The sequence below is a fragment of the Pinus tabuliformis genome, chromosome 8 (assembly GCF_031772625.1).
Source record: "Pinus tabuliformis cultivar Carrire ecotype Pingquan chromosome 8, CPIR1, whole genome shotgun sequence".
In the NCBI taxonomy this organism is placed as follows: Eukaryota; Viridiplantae; Streptophyta; class Pinopsida; order Pinales; family Pinaceae; genus Pinus; species Pinus tabuliformis.
In genome coordinates this window covers 1,564,741,934-1,564,760,620 of record NC_142294.1, presented here as the reverse complement: position 1 = coordinate 1,564,760,620, position 18,687 = coordinate 1,564,741,934, and the positions used below count along the sequence as shown (strand labels likewise).

Below are 18,687 nucleotides of genomic sequence, written 5' to 3'. Positions count from 1 at the left end.
AAATTTTGACATCTCTCGAATAATAATGGGCACAATAAAATTAATGGATTACAAACACTAATTTATCCATTTGTTACACACTGTTTGGAAAATTCCGTAACATTACATCGTAGGATTTATTTTGTTAAAAAAACTGAAATACTTTGAATGCTCAAAGCGAAAAAAGAAGAAGAACGTGGAGCATCATCATCTATATGGTTCATATACATAGATCTGCCACCTACTAACCTTTCTATAACAATAACATAAATATGAAAAAACAAATATGATTCTACTAACCTTTCTATAACAATAACATAAATATGAAAATACAAATATGATTAAAAAAACTGCATGAAATTCACCTTGAGGAAGAAAAAAGAAAAGAAAAGATTCTATATAAAAGTATTGACCTGAAAGTTCATATTTTGATGGCAATAAAAGTGTTGTTTACCCAATGATTTATCAAGTCAATAGCAAAAATGGTGCAAACATGATAGGCACCGGAGTAAAATTCAATTCTTATAAGAAATCTCCTTAAGTAGGTGGGATGCCATGTAAAAGGGACTAAGATCAAACTTGGAACTTCTATAAACATGAAGATAGATACTTTACCAAACAAAAATTGGCAATTTTTTTCCAGAAGATTTTCTGGATTGTTGTGTTAGTGGGGGAGTCATATATTTGACAGTTTTTTAGCATATTATCTTCTCAGAAGAGTCTGGTGCTGCTAATGACTTTGAAATGCTTATTTCTACACTGACAAAACAGGAGTCAGATCTTCTTTTCCAAAAATCCTTATATGCCAACCATCCTCAATTTTACATTCTTAACCACAATTGCACCGTCATTTGTTGGTACACCGGGCCGCCATTATAGTTCAACCCAACCAGATAGAGAAAGTTGATGGAATTTTGCAGAGATAAATAATATGTTTGTCATGATAGATTTAGAAAAACAATACGATTGTCATGATAGATTAGAAAAAAAACACATATATTTCAATCTCATAGTAATACATTGAATCTGTGGCCGAAACGCTATATGCGACATGTTTGAATGAAGTAGTTAAGCGTCGAACAATGGGCCTGCAGAGCAATCTGTTGATTGCACGTTTCCTTCAAACAGACTTAACAACTTTACCATATTCGCGGTCTCTACTGCGATTCCGATTGACTTGAGATGCCACAAAACATTTCCCTTGTTCCTCGACACCATTACTGGCCTGTAAGAACTGAAAATTTGTGTGATTCCATTGGTTTTGCTGTATCTTATCAGCTCAGCTCTGTTAAACAAATATTTTCGATCAAATTCCTCCGGGTGCCCCTTTCTTTTCCAAGTTGGGTAATAATAGTCTTGGATTAGATACTTTGTTTTGCTGCATAGAGGTTGGTAGGTTCTTGAAATCAAGAGGGCTTTCTTGTTGAGCCGAGACGCTCACGCTCATTCTACAGTTTAGGGATGCATAAGTTTGTCCATTTTCTATTTCTCTTTAAAGATAAAAAAAATAAAATAAAATAAAAAATTATGTTTTAAAAAATAATATTCTCAGTAATAATAATAGGGGTGATAAGATTTCTAAATGTATTTATGACTTAAAATATTTTAATATAAATTACTTATGTATTATATAGAATATTGTGAAATAAGAAAAGGTTAAATATATAAGTGTTTTATTTATTTTAATTGTAATTTGTGAGAATATTTTGAAATATTATAGATAGAATATGTGAAATATCATGTATAATATATTTTTGTAAATATTTTCAAAATATGTAATTAGAATAATGTTGAGTGATATGTAATATCATGCATCATACTTATTGATGGGAAGATATTGGATTTTCATCAAATATTCCTTTTACAATATCATATTTTTGTGGATACCTGCAAAATCTATAGTGAGATGTTCGTACACATGTCTTTCATACTCATAAGTTGTAGGTTTATATAAATATTATAGGCTCTCTTAGAATGAAAAAGGGAGTAATGGTGTAACAATAAGGCCTACCAAGGGCATACACAATCAAACTTTACCACAATCCCACCTTCACCAGTTCAGGGATTCCTAGGCCTTGTTTTTCCCCCCCCCGACCACCCCACTCAGTCTTGAAACCATCCCACAATCCAACTCAACCAAAATAAAAGAACCCTATCACACCATACCTATCCAGAAATGGAAAGGCAAGGTTGAAAACCACTGTCATACTTGGAAAAACCCATGTCAAAGACAACAAGAGAACCAAAACCACACATGCATGTACCATGCAAGCCAAAACTAACAAGGAAATCTACATGTAACTCAATAGTTGCAAGTAATCTTGATGTAGTTGCTTGATCCCACTCTTCCTTGCTTGATCCTTACTTCCTCTTCCTTCTTTTGCCTTCTTTCCTCCAATGCTGAAAATGCTCCAAGAATACTCTTAAGTGTCCAAGGGTATGAGAGAGAGAGAATAGAGAAAGATGTCAAAAACTGAACTGCCAAAAGGTTGTGAATTGATCCTCAAAATCCTTTTTATTAATGAGGTCTTTATTTTCTTCATTTTCCATTATTTTCCTTCATTTTCTTCCTCACATGCAACGTGTGACCTTTTACCTTTTTTCCCTTAATTTCCATTATTTTCATAAATAAAATGCCAAATTAATGTCACTTTGTCTTTCCAAAGCCTTTGTCAATTTCCTTAACCATAATAAACCAAATGAACATCCACACTAGGATGTTTTGCCCAACATTCAGCTTGGAATATCTGTCCCATGACTTTGGTTATTATTTTGCCTTTATTAACTTTATTACATGAAATTTTGACAAATGTTGTTACAATGTATTATTATGTATGCATCAAAGGACATAATGCAAAATTCATGCTCAAAATTAGTGGTCGTTGATTGAAAATTAATACTCATGTTTCAATTGAAATATAATTAAATAGTTCAATGATACAATTCAAGATAACAAATAATAGATTGTGGGGTCTAAATTTTCTAAGATGCATTGAAACTAATTACTCATGTAATGTTGTTAAATAAAGTTATACAATATTAACATTACTTTCAAGTAATATTTATCAAAATACCAAACAAGGGCTACATTGTAACAACCACATGTTAAAAGTTCATGTAATAAAGTTAATAAAGACAAAAATAAGAGCAAGGTCATGTGACATGTATTCCAAGCTGAATGTTGGGCAAAACATCTATGTGGGTGTTCAGTTGGTTTAGTATGGCTAAAGAAATTGACAAAAACAATGACAAAGACTTTAAAAAGGCAATGATGAATTAATTGATATTTTATTTCTAAAAATAAAGGAAATTATGAGAAAATAAAGGTGAAAGGTCACATGTTGCATGTGAGGAAGAAAATGAGGAAAAAATAATGGAAATTGAAGAAAATAGAAGCTTTAATGATAAAAATGCTTATGAGAATCAGCTCACAACCTTCTGTCAGTTCAGATTTGAAGCTCTCCTCTATTCTCTCTCTCACACTTATAGCATTCTTGGAGCACTCTAGTATTTTATAAAGGAAGACAAAGGAAGGAAAAGAAAACAAAGAGAAGCAAATATCAAGCAAGGAATATTTGGATCAAGCGGCTACAATGAGATTACTAGGAGGTATCAAGTTGCATGTATGATTTCCTTGCTAGTTTTGACATGCATGGTATATGCATGTGTGTATTTGGTTCTCTCGATGTCATTGGCATGGGTTTTGCTAGGTGTGACAGTGGTTTTAAACCTTTCCTTGCCATTTTCAGATAGCCATGGTGTGATGGGGTTCTTTCATTCGGTTGAGCTGGATTGTCGGATAGTTTTGGAATCAAGTGAGGTGGTCTTAGACAAATTTCCAAGGGCTTAGGAATCCCTTGATAGATAATAGTGGGATACACGGTAAACCCTGAGGATGGAGACATGAAATTCCTCAAGGTATTGGTGAAGAAATCTGGAAGCATCCATACTTGTTTAGGGTCTAGTGATTCCTTGACTAGCTTTGGCGGAATTGCGATAAAGCCTGATAATGTATGTTTATGGTTTGGCTTAGGAATCCCTTTACCAATAATGGTGAGATTGCGGTAAAGCCTGGATGTATAGTTGAAGGTTTCGGGCCTAGAAATCCCTTGACCAGCACTAGCGGGATAAGCGGTAAAGCCCGAGGAAGCCTTGGTTGTTTTGCTGTGAGTCCAACATTCATGCTTGGAATATGTCATGGGGGTGATTGGCTAAAATAAAGATTTGGTTCAACCCAATCTATGGTTGGGTGCTAAGTGGAAGTCCCTAGCTTGGTTGGATTTTCATATGTTAATAAGAGCTCATTTCCTCTTGTATTTCATGAGTATTTATACTTATTATTATATGACTTTGATGGTTGTTTTATCACTATTATTATTTTGGTTATACGCTGGTTATAATCATGGTTTTGTGACATATTTTAGTTATAACTCTTAACATGTTTTGATTGGTAAATGAATGACTATTGAATGTATAACCTAATAGATGTTATTGTAGGTATTATGAGAAGGCATTAGACCTTGGTGATTTTTAGGTAAGTATCAAACCCCTATGTTCAGATATGCATTTAAAGCTTGTAAATTACATGTTCACAATGTATTTGACGAAATGATTGTCATGGTTAGGTCAAGTATTTGATTATGTTTTGTGTTAAAGGTTTTTTCTTTGTCATTTATTGTTTTGGAAAGTTTCATCAAGTTCTGGGCAAAGGTCTGGAGACTAGTCTTGAAAAAGTGGCTCAGATCTTGTGGTCGCAAGCACAGAACTAGGATAAAAAGACTGAAATCGCTCCCTTGCAAACTTATGCATGTGACTGGACAATTACACTCAAATTTATGCAGTGTTGTGCAAGCGTCTGAGAGTCCAAGTCACTGAAACAGAAGTTTAACTAAGGGTTTGGGCACTTGGAAGAGTGGTTTAGCTCTTGGGGGTTTCGTAGCACTTGAGGGAAGTCAGTGAAGTTTTGGTTTGTCGATTGTACTTCCTTAAGGTGATCTAGGAGGTTGAGTCATGTTCTAGTAGCCTTCAGCTCATGTTTACCCTACATACATAGTAGCTAGTATATGCCACTTAGCTTAAATACAACTTAATAAACTAAGAAACAATAAAATCATAAAGAAACAACTAATAAAATATTGTATTGTTAAATGCCATCACAAAAAATTAAGAAATATGATTAACTAATATTGTTTATATTACCATATATATAATTAAATTTATTAAAATATGTTTTTAATATAATAATAAGTCTGAGAAAAAAACTAAAATTAAGAAATATATATATATATATATATATATATATATATATTTTCACTACTGGTTCATGGATACCCATGGTCAATGGGTTCGCTACGTCCAGGATCGAACAACGTTAGGGTGGACCCCACCAGTGGGTCCGCTACGTCCAGGATTGAACAACGCTAGGGTGGACCCCACCTGAAGGGGGTCACACCTCTCGGCCTATTTACTGACCTGACCCCAAGAGCTTTCGGGTTTCAACCCTGTGACCTCCCATTGACGAGGCCCCAGCTTGACCGATTGAGCTAACCCTTGGGGCTTCAAAAATTAAGAAATATTATTAACTATTATTGTTTATATTACCATATATATATATATATATATATATATATATATATATATATATATATATATATATTAATTAAATTTATTAAAATATGTTTTTAATATAATAACAAGTTTAAGGAAAAAGCTAAAAATTATGGAGAAATAAATAAAAATTAAAAGAATTAAAATTCATAAAAAAATAAAAATAAAAATAAATTAATTAATAAATTAATAAAAAACAATAAAACTAAAAACAAAAACTAATAACTAATAAAAATGAAAATTACTATTATAATCTCAATTAATCATTCTACAAAAAATAAATTCTCAATGTTAAATTATAAATAAGCAATATTTTTTTTAATAAAAACAAATTAATACACAAATATAATAATAAGTACGCTAATAAAAATAAAAATTACTATTATAATCTCAATCCATCACTTTACAAAAAATAAATTTTAAATAATAACAAAAATAACAAAAAAATAAATTCTCAATGTTAAATTATAAAATAAACGATATTTTTTTAATAAAAACAAACTAATACACAAATATAATAATAAATACACTAAAACCAATGTAATAATAAATACCAAAATACATTCTCAATATATATTAATAATGAATATCAAAAAACATTCAATTGGTGAATATTGTCATTTTCATTCCTCGATGACGTTTTGTATAGAGACTCGGGGATAATATGCTTGTAGGCTTTTGCATCTTTTAAAAACATCTGTTGATCTTGTCATCCCTGGAATTCTTTCTCATCTCGTTTTCTGAATGGGCTGTAATTCTACTTCACCAATTTTACTTGTCTTTGGACGCAGGTATATAATCTTTCATTGAGTCAGAGAGAATTAATCAGATTTTCTTACTCTGAAATATCTTAACAGATCCCATATGTCATTGCGTGTTTGGTAGGGTATCGACATAACACCTCAACACATCCAACGCAACCTCTGTGCCAGGGAGCCTTTGGACAAAACCCTCGGCGGACCAATAAGAAAACATAGTGTAAAACTGTGGAATAAGGTTTCAAGCTTTATAGGTTTTGCTACTTGTCTTTGCAGGTGATAATGTCATGGGACGAGCTTTCGTGTCTTGCACCTAAAAGATTAACGGCACACACTTTCTTTGCAAGCTCTTGGTTGTCTTTCTATTTTGTTTCTGTTACTAAGCGTTTCCCCTGCTTTCATCATTTGGTTTGTGAACTGCTTCAGCAATGAGTCGCCCACATGATGGCCATTCTCTGTTCCTAAACTTTGGAAATCCTTTCAGAATGGTTGCTTCTAATTGATCGTCTGATCAGTCTTCAAAGTTTAATGAGATATTGAACGCCTTTGAGATTTCCTTAACAAGAAGATTAAAGCAACTCAAGCCAAAGATTCTGAAGAACACGATAAATCTGTCGTGGATGCAACAAGCCATGGCGGTTTTATCTGCTACACACGCGGACCTCAAATCCCTTATTACAGATCTCCAATTTCCTACAGCAGGATGGGATGAGAAATGGTTGGACAAATCCCTGGATGACACTGTAAAGCTTTTAGACATTTGCCTTGCATTAAATGGCGAAATTTCAAAGCTTGAATATTTCCAGCTTCTTGTTCATTATGCTTTGCATTTGCTGGACTTTTCAGATGGCGTTTGGTCTAACGACAAGCTCTTCTGTGTCAAAGGTTCTCTCCAAGAATTGAAGGAAAAAATGGTGCAAACACCCAAAGGAATAGTAGGATTGAAAATTGCATTGTGATATTACAACATATGAGCAAAAGCCTTGAGTTTGGAAAGGTAAAGTCATTGTCAAAGGGTAGTGTTTTCTTGAGAGCGATGTATGGAGTGAAGACAACAACTATATTTCTCTGCAGTGTGGTGGCCTCTGCTCTTGCTGGGCACTCTGGCCCATTGATTGAATTGCATATTCATGATCAGTTTTTGTGGTCCACAACATTCATGAGTTTGCAGCGAGGGATTAATGACGAAATCAAGAGATGTTTTGCCAACGATCGAGATCGAGTTTTGAAAGAGTTAGAATTATTCGATGCAGCGATTGAAAATGTTCACCCTATAGTTGAGAAATTATCTTCTGCTAACAGTGTCGATGGAACAGAGAAAGTGGAACATATCAGAATTGCTACATTGGAATTACAACAAAGTGCACAGTTGCTTGCCCATGGGTTAGATCCTCTCTCTAAACAGGTTAATGACTTCATGTTATTCTGAGTGGAAGGAATGCATTGCTTGATAGTCTCAGGTTATCCGCAAAAGGCACACCCATCAGAGATGATCAGTGATGAATATATTAGTAAGCCTAACCAGCATGAAATGTTTCTTGGTTTTGGGTTTCTTAGGGTTTTTCATTTTCTTGGTTTAGGGTTTCTTAGGGTTTTTCATTTTCTTGGTTTAGGTATGGAACTCAAAAAGTTTGAGGGCTTTTCCAGTTTATGATCTCGAAAAAAATCAGTTTAAGTCAGTTTATTTAAGTCGTATAGAGAGTCGGGGATAGTATGCTTGTAGTTGCCTTTCGCAACGCCTTTAAAAAAATCCTCCTTCACAGAGGTTGACTGCTCCAGCTGTTTTTTTCTTTGCTGATTTTGGATGATGTGAATTTTGTGGCATTTCCTTGTGTTGAGGCAGTTAGGATTTTTCTTGAAAATAAATTGGTGAATATTGTCATTTTCATTCCTCGATGACGTTTTGTATAGAGACTCGGGGATAATATGCTTGTAGGCTTTTGCATCTTTTAAAAACATCGATTGATCTTGTCATCCCTGGAATTCTTTCTCATCTCGTTTTTTGAATGGGCTGTAATTCTACTTCACCCATTTTACTTGTCTTTGGACACAGGTATATAAGCTTTCATTTAGTCGCAGAGAATTAATCAGATTTTCTTGCTCAGAAATACCTTAACAAATCCCATATGTCAGTGCGTGTTTGGTAGGATATCGACAAGCCTTCAGTTTGGGAAGGTAAAGTCATCATCAAAGGGTAGTGTTTTCTTGAGAGCGATGTATGGAGTGAAGGCAACAACTATATTTCTCTGCAGTGTGGTGGCTTCTGCTCTCGTTGGGCACTCTGGCCCATTGATTGAATTGCATATTCCTGATCAGTTTTTGTGGTCCACAACATTCATGAGTTTGCAGCGAGGGATTAATGACGAAATCAAGAGATGTTTTGCCAACGGCCGAGATCGAGTTTTGAAAGAGCTAGAATTGTTGGATGCAGTGATTGAAAATGTTCACCCTATAGTTGAGAAATTATCTTCTGCTAACATTGTCGATGGAACAGAGAAAGTGGAACATATCAGAATTTCTATATAGGAAATACAACAAAGTGCACAATTTCTTGCCCAGGGGTTAGATCCTCTCTCTATACAGGTTAATGACTTCTTTCATGTTATTTTGAGTGGAAGGAATGCATTGCTTGATAGTCGCAGGTTATCCGCAGAAGGCACACCCATCAAAGATGATCAGTCATGAATATATCAGTAAAGCTGACCAACATGAAATGTTTAGTTTTTATTTTTTAGATTGCTGGAGGGAACTCCAATATCCTTTACTAATGGCAGCAACCATGCTAGAAAGCTGCTCCATGACTGGTGGGGATTGTATGAATATCTGGTCTATTAGTCAGATTATATGTATGGCTCTTGTAACTGTATCACTGCATATAAAAGTCATATTTAAGTCAGTTTATGATCTTGAAAAGGTAGTGAGCAAGATCAGAGCGCGGGAGCGGTTCGCCGAGCTTCCGTGTCTTGCACCTAAAAAATTAACGGCACACACTTTCTTTGCAAGCTCTTGGTTGTCTTGCTATTTTGTTTCTGTTACCAAGCATTTCCCCTATTTTTTTCATTTGGTTTGTGAACTGCTTCAGCAATGAGTCTCCCACATGATGGCCATTCTCTGTTCCTAAACTTTGGAAATCCTTTCAGAATGGTTGCTTCTAATCGATCGTCTGATCAGTCTGCAAAGTTTAATGAGATATTGAATGCCTTTGAGATTTCCTTAACAAGAAGATTAAAGCAACTCGAGCCAAATATTTTGAAGAACACGATAAATCTGTCGTGGATGCAGCAACCCATGGCGGTTTTATCTGCTATACACGCAGACCTCAAGTCCCTTATTACAGATCTCCAATTTCCTACAGCAGAATGCGATGAGAAATGGATGGATGAATACCTGGATGACACTGTAAAGCTTTTAGACATTTGCCTTGCAATAAATGTCGAAATTTCAAGTTATCCACAGAAGGCACACCCATCAGAGATGATCAGTCATGAATATATTAGTAAAATTGACCAGCATGAAATGTTTCTTGGTTTAGGGTTTCTTAGGGTTTTTCATTTTCTTGGTTTAGGTATGGAACTCGAAAAGTTTCAAGGCTTTTCCAGTTTATGATCTCGAAAAAAATCAGTTGAAGTCAGTTTGTTTAAGCGGTATAGAGAGTCAGGGATAGTATGCTTGTAGTTGCCTTTCGCAATAGCTTTAAAAAAAAAATCCTCCTTCACGGAGGTTGACTGCTCCAGCTGTTTCTTTCTTTGTTGGTTTCGGATGATGTGAATTTTGTGGCGTTTCTTTGTGTTGAGGCAGTTAGGATTTTTCTTGAAAATAAATTGGTGAATATTGTCATTTTCATTCCTCGATGACGTTTTGTATAGAGACTCGGGGATAATATGCTTGTAGGCTTTTGCATCTTTTAAAAACATCGGTTGATCTTGTCATCCCTGGAATTCTTTCTCATCTCGTTTTCTGAATGGGCTGTAATTCTACTTCACCCATTTTACTTGTCTTTGGACGCAGGTATATAAACTTTCATTGAGTCGGAGAGAATTAATCAGATTTTCTTGCTCAGAAGTACCTTAACATATCCCATACATCATTGCGTGTTTGGTAGGGTATCGACATAACACCTCAACACATCCAACGCAACCTCTGTGCCAGGGAACCTTTGGACAAAACCTTCGGCGGACCAATAAGAAAACAAAGTGTAAAACTGTGGAATAAGGTTTCAAGCTTTATAGGTTTTGCTACCTGTCTTTGCAGGTGATAATATCGTGGGATGAGCTTCCGTGTCTTGCACCTAAAAGATTAACGACACACACTTTCTTTGCAAGCTCTTGGTTGTCTTGCTATTTTGTTTCTGTTACTAAAGGTTTCCCCTGTTTTCATCATTTGGTTTGTGAACTGCTTCAGCAATGAGTTTCCCACATGATGGCCATTCTCTGTTCCTAAACTTTGGAAATCCTTTTAGAATGGTTGCTTCTAATCGATCGTCTGATCAGTCTGCAAAGTTTAATGAGATATTGAACGCCTTTGAGATTTCCTTAACAAGAAGATTAAAGCAACTCAAGCCAAATATTCTGAAGAACACGATAAATCTGTCGTGGATGCAGCAAGCCATGGCAATTTTAATTGCTACACATGCGAACCTCAAATCCCTTATTACAGATCTCCAATTTCCTACAGCAGAATGGGATGAGAAATGGTTGGACAAATCCCTGGATGACACTATAAAACTTTTAGACATTTGCCTTGCATTAAATGTCGAAATTTCAAAGCTTGAATATTTCCAGCTTCCTGTTCATTATGCTTTGCATTTGCTGGGCTTTTCAGATGGCGTTTGGTCTAACGACAAGCTCTTCTGTGTCAAAGGTTCTCTCCAAGAATTGAAGGAAAAAATGGTGCAAACACCCAAAGGAATAGTAGGATTGAAAATTGCATTGTGATATTACAACATATGATCAAAAGCCTTGAGTTTGGAAAGGTAAAGTCATTGTCAAAGGGTAGTGTTTTCTTGAGAGCGATGTATGGAGTGAAGACAACAACTATATTTCTCTGCATTGTGGTGGCTTCTGCTCTTGCTGGGCACTCTGGCCCATTGATTGAATTGCATATTCCTGATCAGTTTTTGTGGTCCACAACATTCATGAGTTTGCAGCGAGGGATTAATGACGAAATCAAGAGATGTTTTGCCAACGACCGAGATCAAGTTTTGAAAGAGTTAGAATTGTTCGATGCAGCGATTGAAAATGTTCACCCTATAGTTGAGAAATTATCTTCTGCTGACATTGTCGATGGAACAGAGAAAGTGGAACATATCAGAATTGCTACATTGGAATTACAACAAAGTGCACAATTGCTTGCCCAGGGGTTAGATCCTCTCTCTAAACAGGTTAATGACTTCATGTTATTCTGAGTCGAAGGAATGCATTGCTTGATAGTCTCAGGTTATTCACAGAAGGCACACCCATAAGAGATGATCAATAATGAATATATTAGTAAAGCTAACTAGCATGAAATGTTTCTTGGTTTTGGGTTTCTTAGGGTTTTTCATTTTCTTGGTTTAGGGTTTCTTAGGTTTTTTCATTTTCTTGGTTTAGGTATGGAACTCAAAATGTTTGAGGGCTTTTCCAGTTTATGATCTCGAAAAAAATTAGTTTAAGTCAGTTTATTTAAGTCGTATAGAGAGTCGGGGATAGTATGCTTGTAGTTGCCTTTCGCAACACCTTTAAAAAAATCCTCCTTCACAGAGGTTGACTGCTCCAACTGTTTTTTTCTTTGTTGATTTTGGATGATGTGAATTTTGTGGCGTTTCCTTGTGTTGAGGCAGTTAGGATTTTTATTGAAAATAAATTGGTGAATATTGTCATTTTCATTCCTCGATGACGTTTTGTATAGAGACTCCGGGATAATATGCTTGTAGGCTTTTGCATCTTTTAAAAACATCGGTTGATCTTGTCATCCCTGGAATTCTTTCTCATCTCGTTTTCTGAATGGGCTGTAATTCTACTTCACCCATTTTACTTATCTTTGGACACAGGTATATAAGCTTTCATTTAGTCGGAGAGAATTAATCAGATTTTCTTGCTCAAAAATACCTTAACAGATCCCATACGTTAGTGCGTGTTTGGTAGGGTATCGACAAGCCTTCAGTTTGGGAAGGTAAAGTCATTGTCAAAGGGTAGTGTTTTCTTGAGAGCGATGTATGGAGTGAAGGCAACAACTATATTTCTCTGCAGTGTGGTGGCTTCTGCTCTCGTTGGGCACTCTGGCCCATTGATTGAATTGCATATTCCTGATCAGTTTTTGTGGTCCACAGCATTCATGAGTTTGCAGCGAGGGATTAATGACGAAATCAAGAGATGTTTTGCCAACGGCCGAGACCGAGTTTTGAAAGAGCTAGAATTGTTGGATGCAGCGATTGAAAATGTTCACCCTATAGTTTAGAAATTATCTTCTGCTAACATTGTCGATGGAACAGAGAAAGTGGAACATATCAGAATTTCTATATAGGAAATACAACAAAGTGCACAATTGCTTGCCCAGGGGTTAGATCCTCTCTCTAAACAGGTTAATGACTTCTTTCATGTTATTCTGAGTGGAAGGAATGCATTGCTTGATAGTCTCAGGTTATCCGCAGAAGGCACACCCATCAGAGATGATCAGTCATGAATATATCAGTAAAGTTGACCAACATGAAATGTTTAGTTTTTATCTTTTAGATTGCTGGAGGGAACTCCAATATCCTTTACTAATGGCAGCAACCATGCTAGAAAGCTGCTCCATGACTGGTGGGGATTGTATGAATATCTGGTCTATTAGTCAGATTATATGTATGGCTCTTGTAACCGTATCACTGCATATAAAAGTCATATTTAAGTCAGTTTATGATCTTGAAAATGTACTTGAACTATCCTAACAGAGCCGCTATATTTACCTTTAATGTTTTTGAAATCCCCTGATTCTCTTACACATGCCGAAAAATGTTGTTTTCTATTATGCTATCATAGGATCAGCCAACCTAAACCAACGATCCATGGATGGAGCTAGAGACACATAAATGGCCCAAGGTTGTTACCAGGTAGATTCACTCTACTCATTCTAACTATATATAAGCCTAACTACAATGCTCTCCCAACTTGACTTGACAAGAAAGGAAACAGAAAGTACAAAAATATCTCTCTGTCAAAGGAATCATTCTCTCTAAATAGGTTAATGACTTCTTTCATGTTATTCTGAGTTGAAGGAATGCATTGCTTGATAGTCTCAGGTTATCCGCATAAGGCACACCCATCAGAGATGATCAATCATGAATTTATCAGTAAAGCTGACCAGCATGAAATGTTTCTTGGTTTAGGGTTTCTTAGGGTTTTTCATTTTCTTGGTTTAGGTATGGAACTCGAAAAGTTTAAGGGTTTTTCCAGTTTATGATCTCGAAAAAAATCAGTTTAAGTCAGTTTATTTAAGTCGTATAGAGAGTCGGGGATAGTATGCTTGTAGTTGCCTTTCGCAACAGCTTTAAAAAAATCCTCCTTCACAGAGGTTGGCTGCTCCAGCTGTCTTTTTCTTTGCTGGTTTTGGATGATGCAAATTTTGTGGCATTTCCTTGTGTTGAGGCAGTTAGGATTTTTCTTGAAAATAAATTGGTGAATATTGTCATTTTCATTCCTCAATGACGTTTTGTATAGAGACTCGGGGATAATGTGCTTGTAGGCTTTTGCATCTTTTAAAAACATCGGTTGATCTTGTCATCCTTGGAATTCTTTCTCATCTCGTTTTCTAAATGGGCTGTAATTCTACTTCACCCATTTTACTTGTCTTTAGACGCTGGTATATAAGCTTTCATTGAGTAGGAGAGAATTAATCAGATTTTCTTGTTCAGAAATACCTTAACAGATCCCATACGTCAGTGCGTGTTTGGTAGGGTATCGACATAACACCTCAACACATCCAACGCAACCTCTGTGCCAGGGAGCCTTTGGACACAACCCTCGGCGAACCAATAAGAAAACAGTGTAAAACTATGGAATAAGGTTTCGAGCTTCATAGGTTGTGCTACCTATCTTTGCGAGTGATAATATCGTGGGACGAGCTTCCGTGTCTTGCACCTAAAAAATTAATGCCACACACTTTCTTTGCAAGCTCTTGGTTGTCTTCCTATTTTGTTTCTGTTATCAAGCGTTTCCCCTGTTTTCGTCATTTGGTTTGTAAACTGCTTCAGCAATGAGTCACCCACATGATGGCCATTCTCTATTCCTAAACTTTGGAAATCCTTTCAGAATGGTTGCTTCTAATCGATTGTCTGATCAGTCTTCAAAGTTTAATGAGATATTGAATGCCTTTGGGATTTCATTAACAAGAAGATTAAAGCAACTCGAGCCAAAGATTCTGAAAAACACGATAAATATATCATGGATGCAGCAAGCCATGGCGGTTTTATCTACTACACACACGGACCTCAAGTCCCTTATTATATATCTCCAATTTCCTGTAGTAGAATGGGATGAGTAATGGATGGACGAATACCTGGATGACACTATAAAGCTTTTAGACATTTTCCTTGCATTAAATGTCAAAATTTCAAAGCTTGAATATTTCCAGCTTCTTGTTCATTATGCTTTGCATTTGCTGGACTTTTCAGATGGTGTTTGGTCTAACGACAAGCTCTTCCATGTCAAAGGTTCTCTCCAAGAGTTGAAGGAAAAAATGGATTCGAAGGGGAAAAATGGTGCAAACACCCAAAGGAATAGTAGGATTGAAAATTGCATTGTGATATTACAACATCTGAGCAAAAGCCTTCAGTTTGGGAAGGTAAAGTCATCGTCAAAGGGTAGTGGTTTCTTGAGAGCGATGTATGGAGTGAAGGCAACAACTATATTTCTCTGCAGTGTGGTGGCTTCTGCTCTCACTGGGCACTCTGGCCCATTGATTGAATTGCATATTCCTGATCAGTTTTTGTGCTCTACAACATGCATGAGTTTGCAGCGAGGGATTAATGACGAAATCAAGAGATGTTTTGCCAACGGCCGAGATCGAGTTTTGAAAGAGCTAGAATTGTTGGATGCAGTGATTGAAAATGTTCACCCTATAGTTGAGAAATTATCTTCTGTTGACATTGTCGATGGGACAGAGAAAGTGGAACATATCAGAATTGTTATACAGGAATTACAACAAAGTGCACAATTGCTTGCCCAGGGGTTAGATCCTCTCTCTAAATAGGTTAATGACTTCTTTCATGTTATTCTGAGTGGAAGGAATGCATTGCTTGATAGTCTCAGGTTATCCGCAGAAGGCACACCCATCAAAGATGATCAGTCATGAATATATCAGTAAAGCTAACCAGCATGAAATGTTTAGTTTTTAATTTTTAGATTGCTGGAGGAAACTCCAATATCCTTTACTAATGGCAGCAACCATGCTAGACAGCCGCTCCATGACTGGTGGGGATTGTATGAATAGCTGGTCTATTAGTCAGATTATATGTATGGCTCTTATAACTGTATCACTACATATAAAAGTCATATTTAAGTCAATTTATGATCTCGAAAATGTACTTGAACTATCCTAACAGAGCCCCTATATTTACATTTAATATTTTTGAATTCGCCTGATTCTCTTACACATGCCGAAAAATGTTGTTTTCTGTTCTGCTATCATAGGATTAGCCAACCTGAACCAATGATCCATGGACGGAGCCAGAGACACAGAAATGGCCCAAGGCTATTACCAGGTAGATTCACTCTACTCATTCTAGCTATATATAAGCCTAACTACAATGCTCTCCCAACTTGACTTGACAAGAAAGGAAACATAAATTACAAAAATATCTCTCTGTCAAAGGAAACAATAGCCAATATAACAAATAATCGTTCCTCAAGAGATGTTCCCTACTTAGCATGTGAATCTCCCATCATAAATGGCTCACAATGTGAGAGGTATCGGTCACAACTTTCATATAATATGTCATAAACTTACATTGGTCAGAAATAGAAGATGCCAAGCATCTATATGGAAGGAATTTTCATAGATCTATAAGTAATCCTACAAATCTTCAAAACTCATCTGCCCCTCCTCTTGAAATCTCATCCGCCCCTTTTATTAGGAGAACAACTCTGAGCAACCAAACACTAACATTCTGTCTTCACAAGGAAGGTGTTCTCTACCAAGCCTAGCTTCTCTCTCAGATTCTTAACATCCCCTTTTCAAAGGGTTTCATTAGAATGACAACAACTCGCATTTATAGCATTTCTCCACCCCTCTCCTAATTAGAAATACAATTTTGGGTTCTCTACTAATTTTCTCCACACCCATTTAATCTAACAATGGACATAGAGCATGTATATTTATACCTGTGTGTTGGAAATACCATTTTATACTTTAATGTTTATTATTTTTGTTTTATTATTACTTGAATTTCTTCTTAACAAGTGGTTGTGTTTCTTTTGGTTTTAGTGAAAGTATGGGCTCCAATGTTGGCTCTCTTATTATGGAGTATAATTCATCTTTGAGAATTTTTCAATTATTAAATTAGGTTAGTCAATTGCTTAAAATATTAAATTTATTTCAAAAAGTTTTTGTTACTTTATAGGTTAGACACTTGCTTGAAATATTAAACTTATTTCAAAAAAAATTTGTTACTTTATAGATAAGGCGTATATTTCTTGGCTCTATGATGAAAATAATGAAGGGAAAATACATGTTAATCTATTACTTGTGCTCTTTGATGGAAGTTTTGTAATGCATGACTGAAAAATACATGGTGAGAGAAAAATACATATTATGCTAATTGAGGAATGTTTTTCGCTTGTCGAACTTATAGTATTGAATTTAACACACTAACACTTTACAACAATGAACTAACAATATTCATGATGAAAATAGCAATATGGAAGATTTATCTGCATAATGAAAAAGGCAATATGGGAGATTCCAATAATGTTCCAAGGCATTTTTTAAAATGTGGATGTGACAAAAGGTTGTTGTGGAAGGTGCCGTTTGTATATTTTAACACACTAACACTTTACAACAATAAACTAACAATATTCATGATGAAAATAGCAATATGGAAGATTTATCTGCATAATGAAAAGGGCAATATGGGAGATTCCAATCACATTCCAAGGCATCTTTTAAAATGTGGATGTGACAAAAGATTGTTGTGGAAGGTGTTGTTTGTATATGGGAAATTTCTTGGTCATTGTGTATAATCCTAATGTTGATAAATATGTCTACTAAGTGGTTCTAGTTAATGGGCCATTGATTTGAGCGTTCAATATATTTTTAAAATGTGGATGCGACAAAACATTGTTGTGGAAGGTGTTGTTTGTATATGGGAAATTTCTTGATCATTGTGTATAATCCTAATGTTGATAGATATGTCTACTAAGTGGTTCCAGTTAATGGGGCATTGATTTGAGTGTTCAATATATTTTTATTCTTTATCAAAGTATTCTTGTGTTATATTTGTGTTCTTCAATTTATGCCTTACGGCGTTTCCTTTTGCAACATCTGGTGCAAATGCTAGTTTTAATAAAAACAAACTAATACACACATATAATAATAAATACACTAAAACCAATGTAATAATAAATACCAAAATACATTCTCAATATATATTAATAATGAATATCAAAAAACATTCAAAATTATATATCCATTGCTGATAAATTCATTTGTTTTTTTTTTTTTTCATTCACTCACCAATGCATCGCTACCCTACATATTATAATCGTGTTAAGCCAATCATCTTAATTCTCCTTAATTTTATCAACCAATCATCTTGATTTTCATTTTAAAGTTTTCTCTCATTTCAAGAGTATGGAAGGGAAAGATTTAAGAAATAGCAGCATTTTGAAGTTGGAGAAATGCAAAGTTTAATTCGGAGCGGAAAGAGGAGGAACGGATTGGAATCGGAAAGAAACCAAGTTTTTAAATTTCTCAGTGTTAAAAACGCCCCAGCTTGCTTCAAAGAAGGCAACGTTTTGAAATTGGAAAGGAGGTTCTAATTCAGATTATAGATTTAGCTGCAGTCCAACGAGATGGAGGAATTGTCAAGAAAGTTAGGGAAATTTTTGTCATATGCAAAAAAAATCTAGTAAGGGTTTTTGTAAATCCAAGTTATAGTTGTTAAATTTCAAAATTTTAAGTGTCTTAGTCGTTTTTGATGGTGCTGAATCTATTTTGGCAATCAAAAACACGATTCAAACACTGCCTCTACAAGATTTTTTGAAATTTTTTTCCCTGGATTCCAACCACTTTTAGCTGTTGAGGCAATTCTTCCCCCTCAATAGATGACTCCATAGATTTATGAAATGATGTCATCCAAAAAATTTCAATTGTATTTTTAAATATAAAC

At 35.4% G+C, this 18,687-nt stretch overlaps 3 pseudogenes; all 3 read left to right on the top strand.

Moving 5' to 3' along the window:
- The first annotated feature begins 6,772 nt into the window (after positions 1 to 6,772).
- Positions 6,773 to 9,029, top strand: LOC149241980 (protein BPS1, chloroplastic pseudogene; annotated as a pseudogene).
- Positions 9,030 to 10,747: 1,718 nt separating this feature from the next.
- On the top strand, positions 10,748 to 13,004 carry LOC149241979 (protein BPS1, chloroplastic pseudogene; annotated as a pseudogene).
- Positions 13,005 to 14,555: 1,551 nt separating this feature from the next.
- LOC149241978 (protein BPS1, chloroplastic-like) lies at positions 14,556 to 15,754 on the top strand (annotated as a pseudogene).
- The last annotated feature ends 2,933 nt before the right edge of the window (positions 15,755 to 18,687 follow it).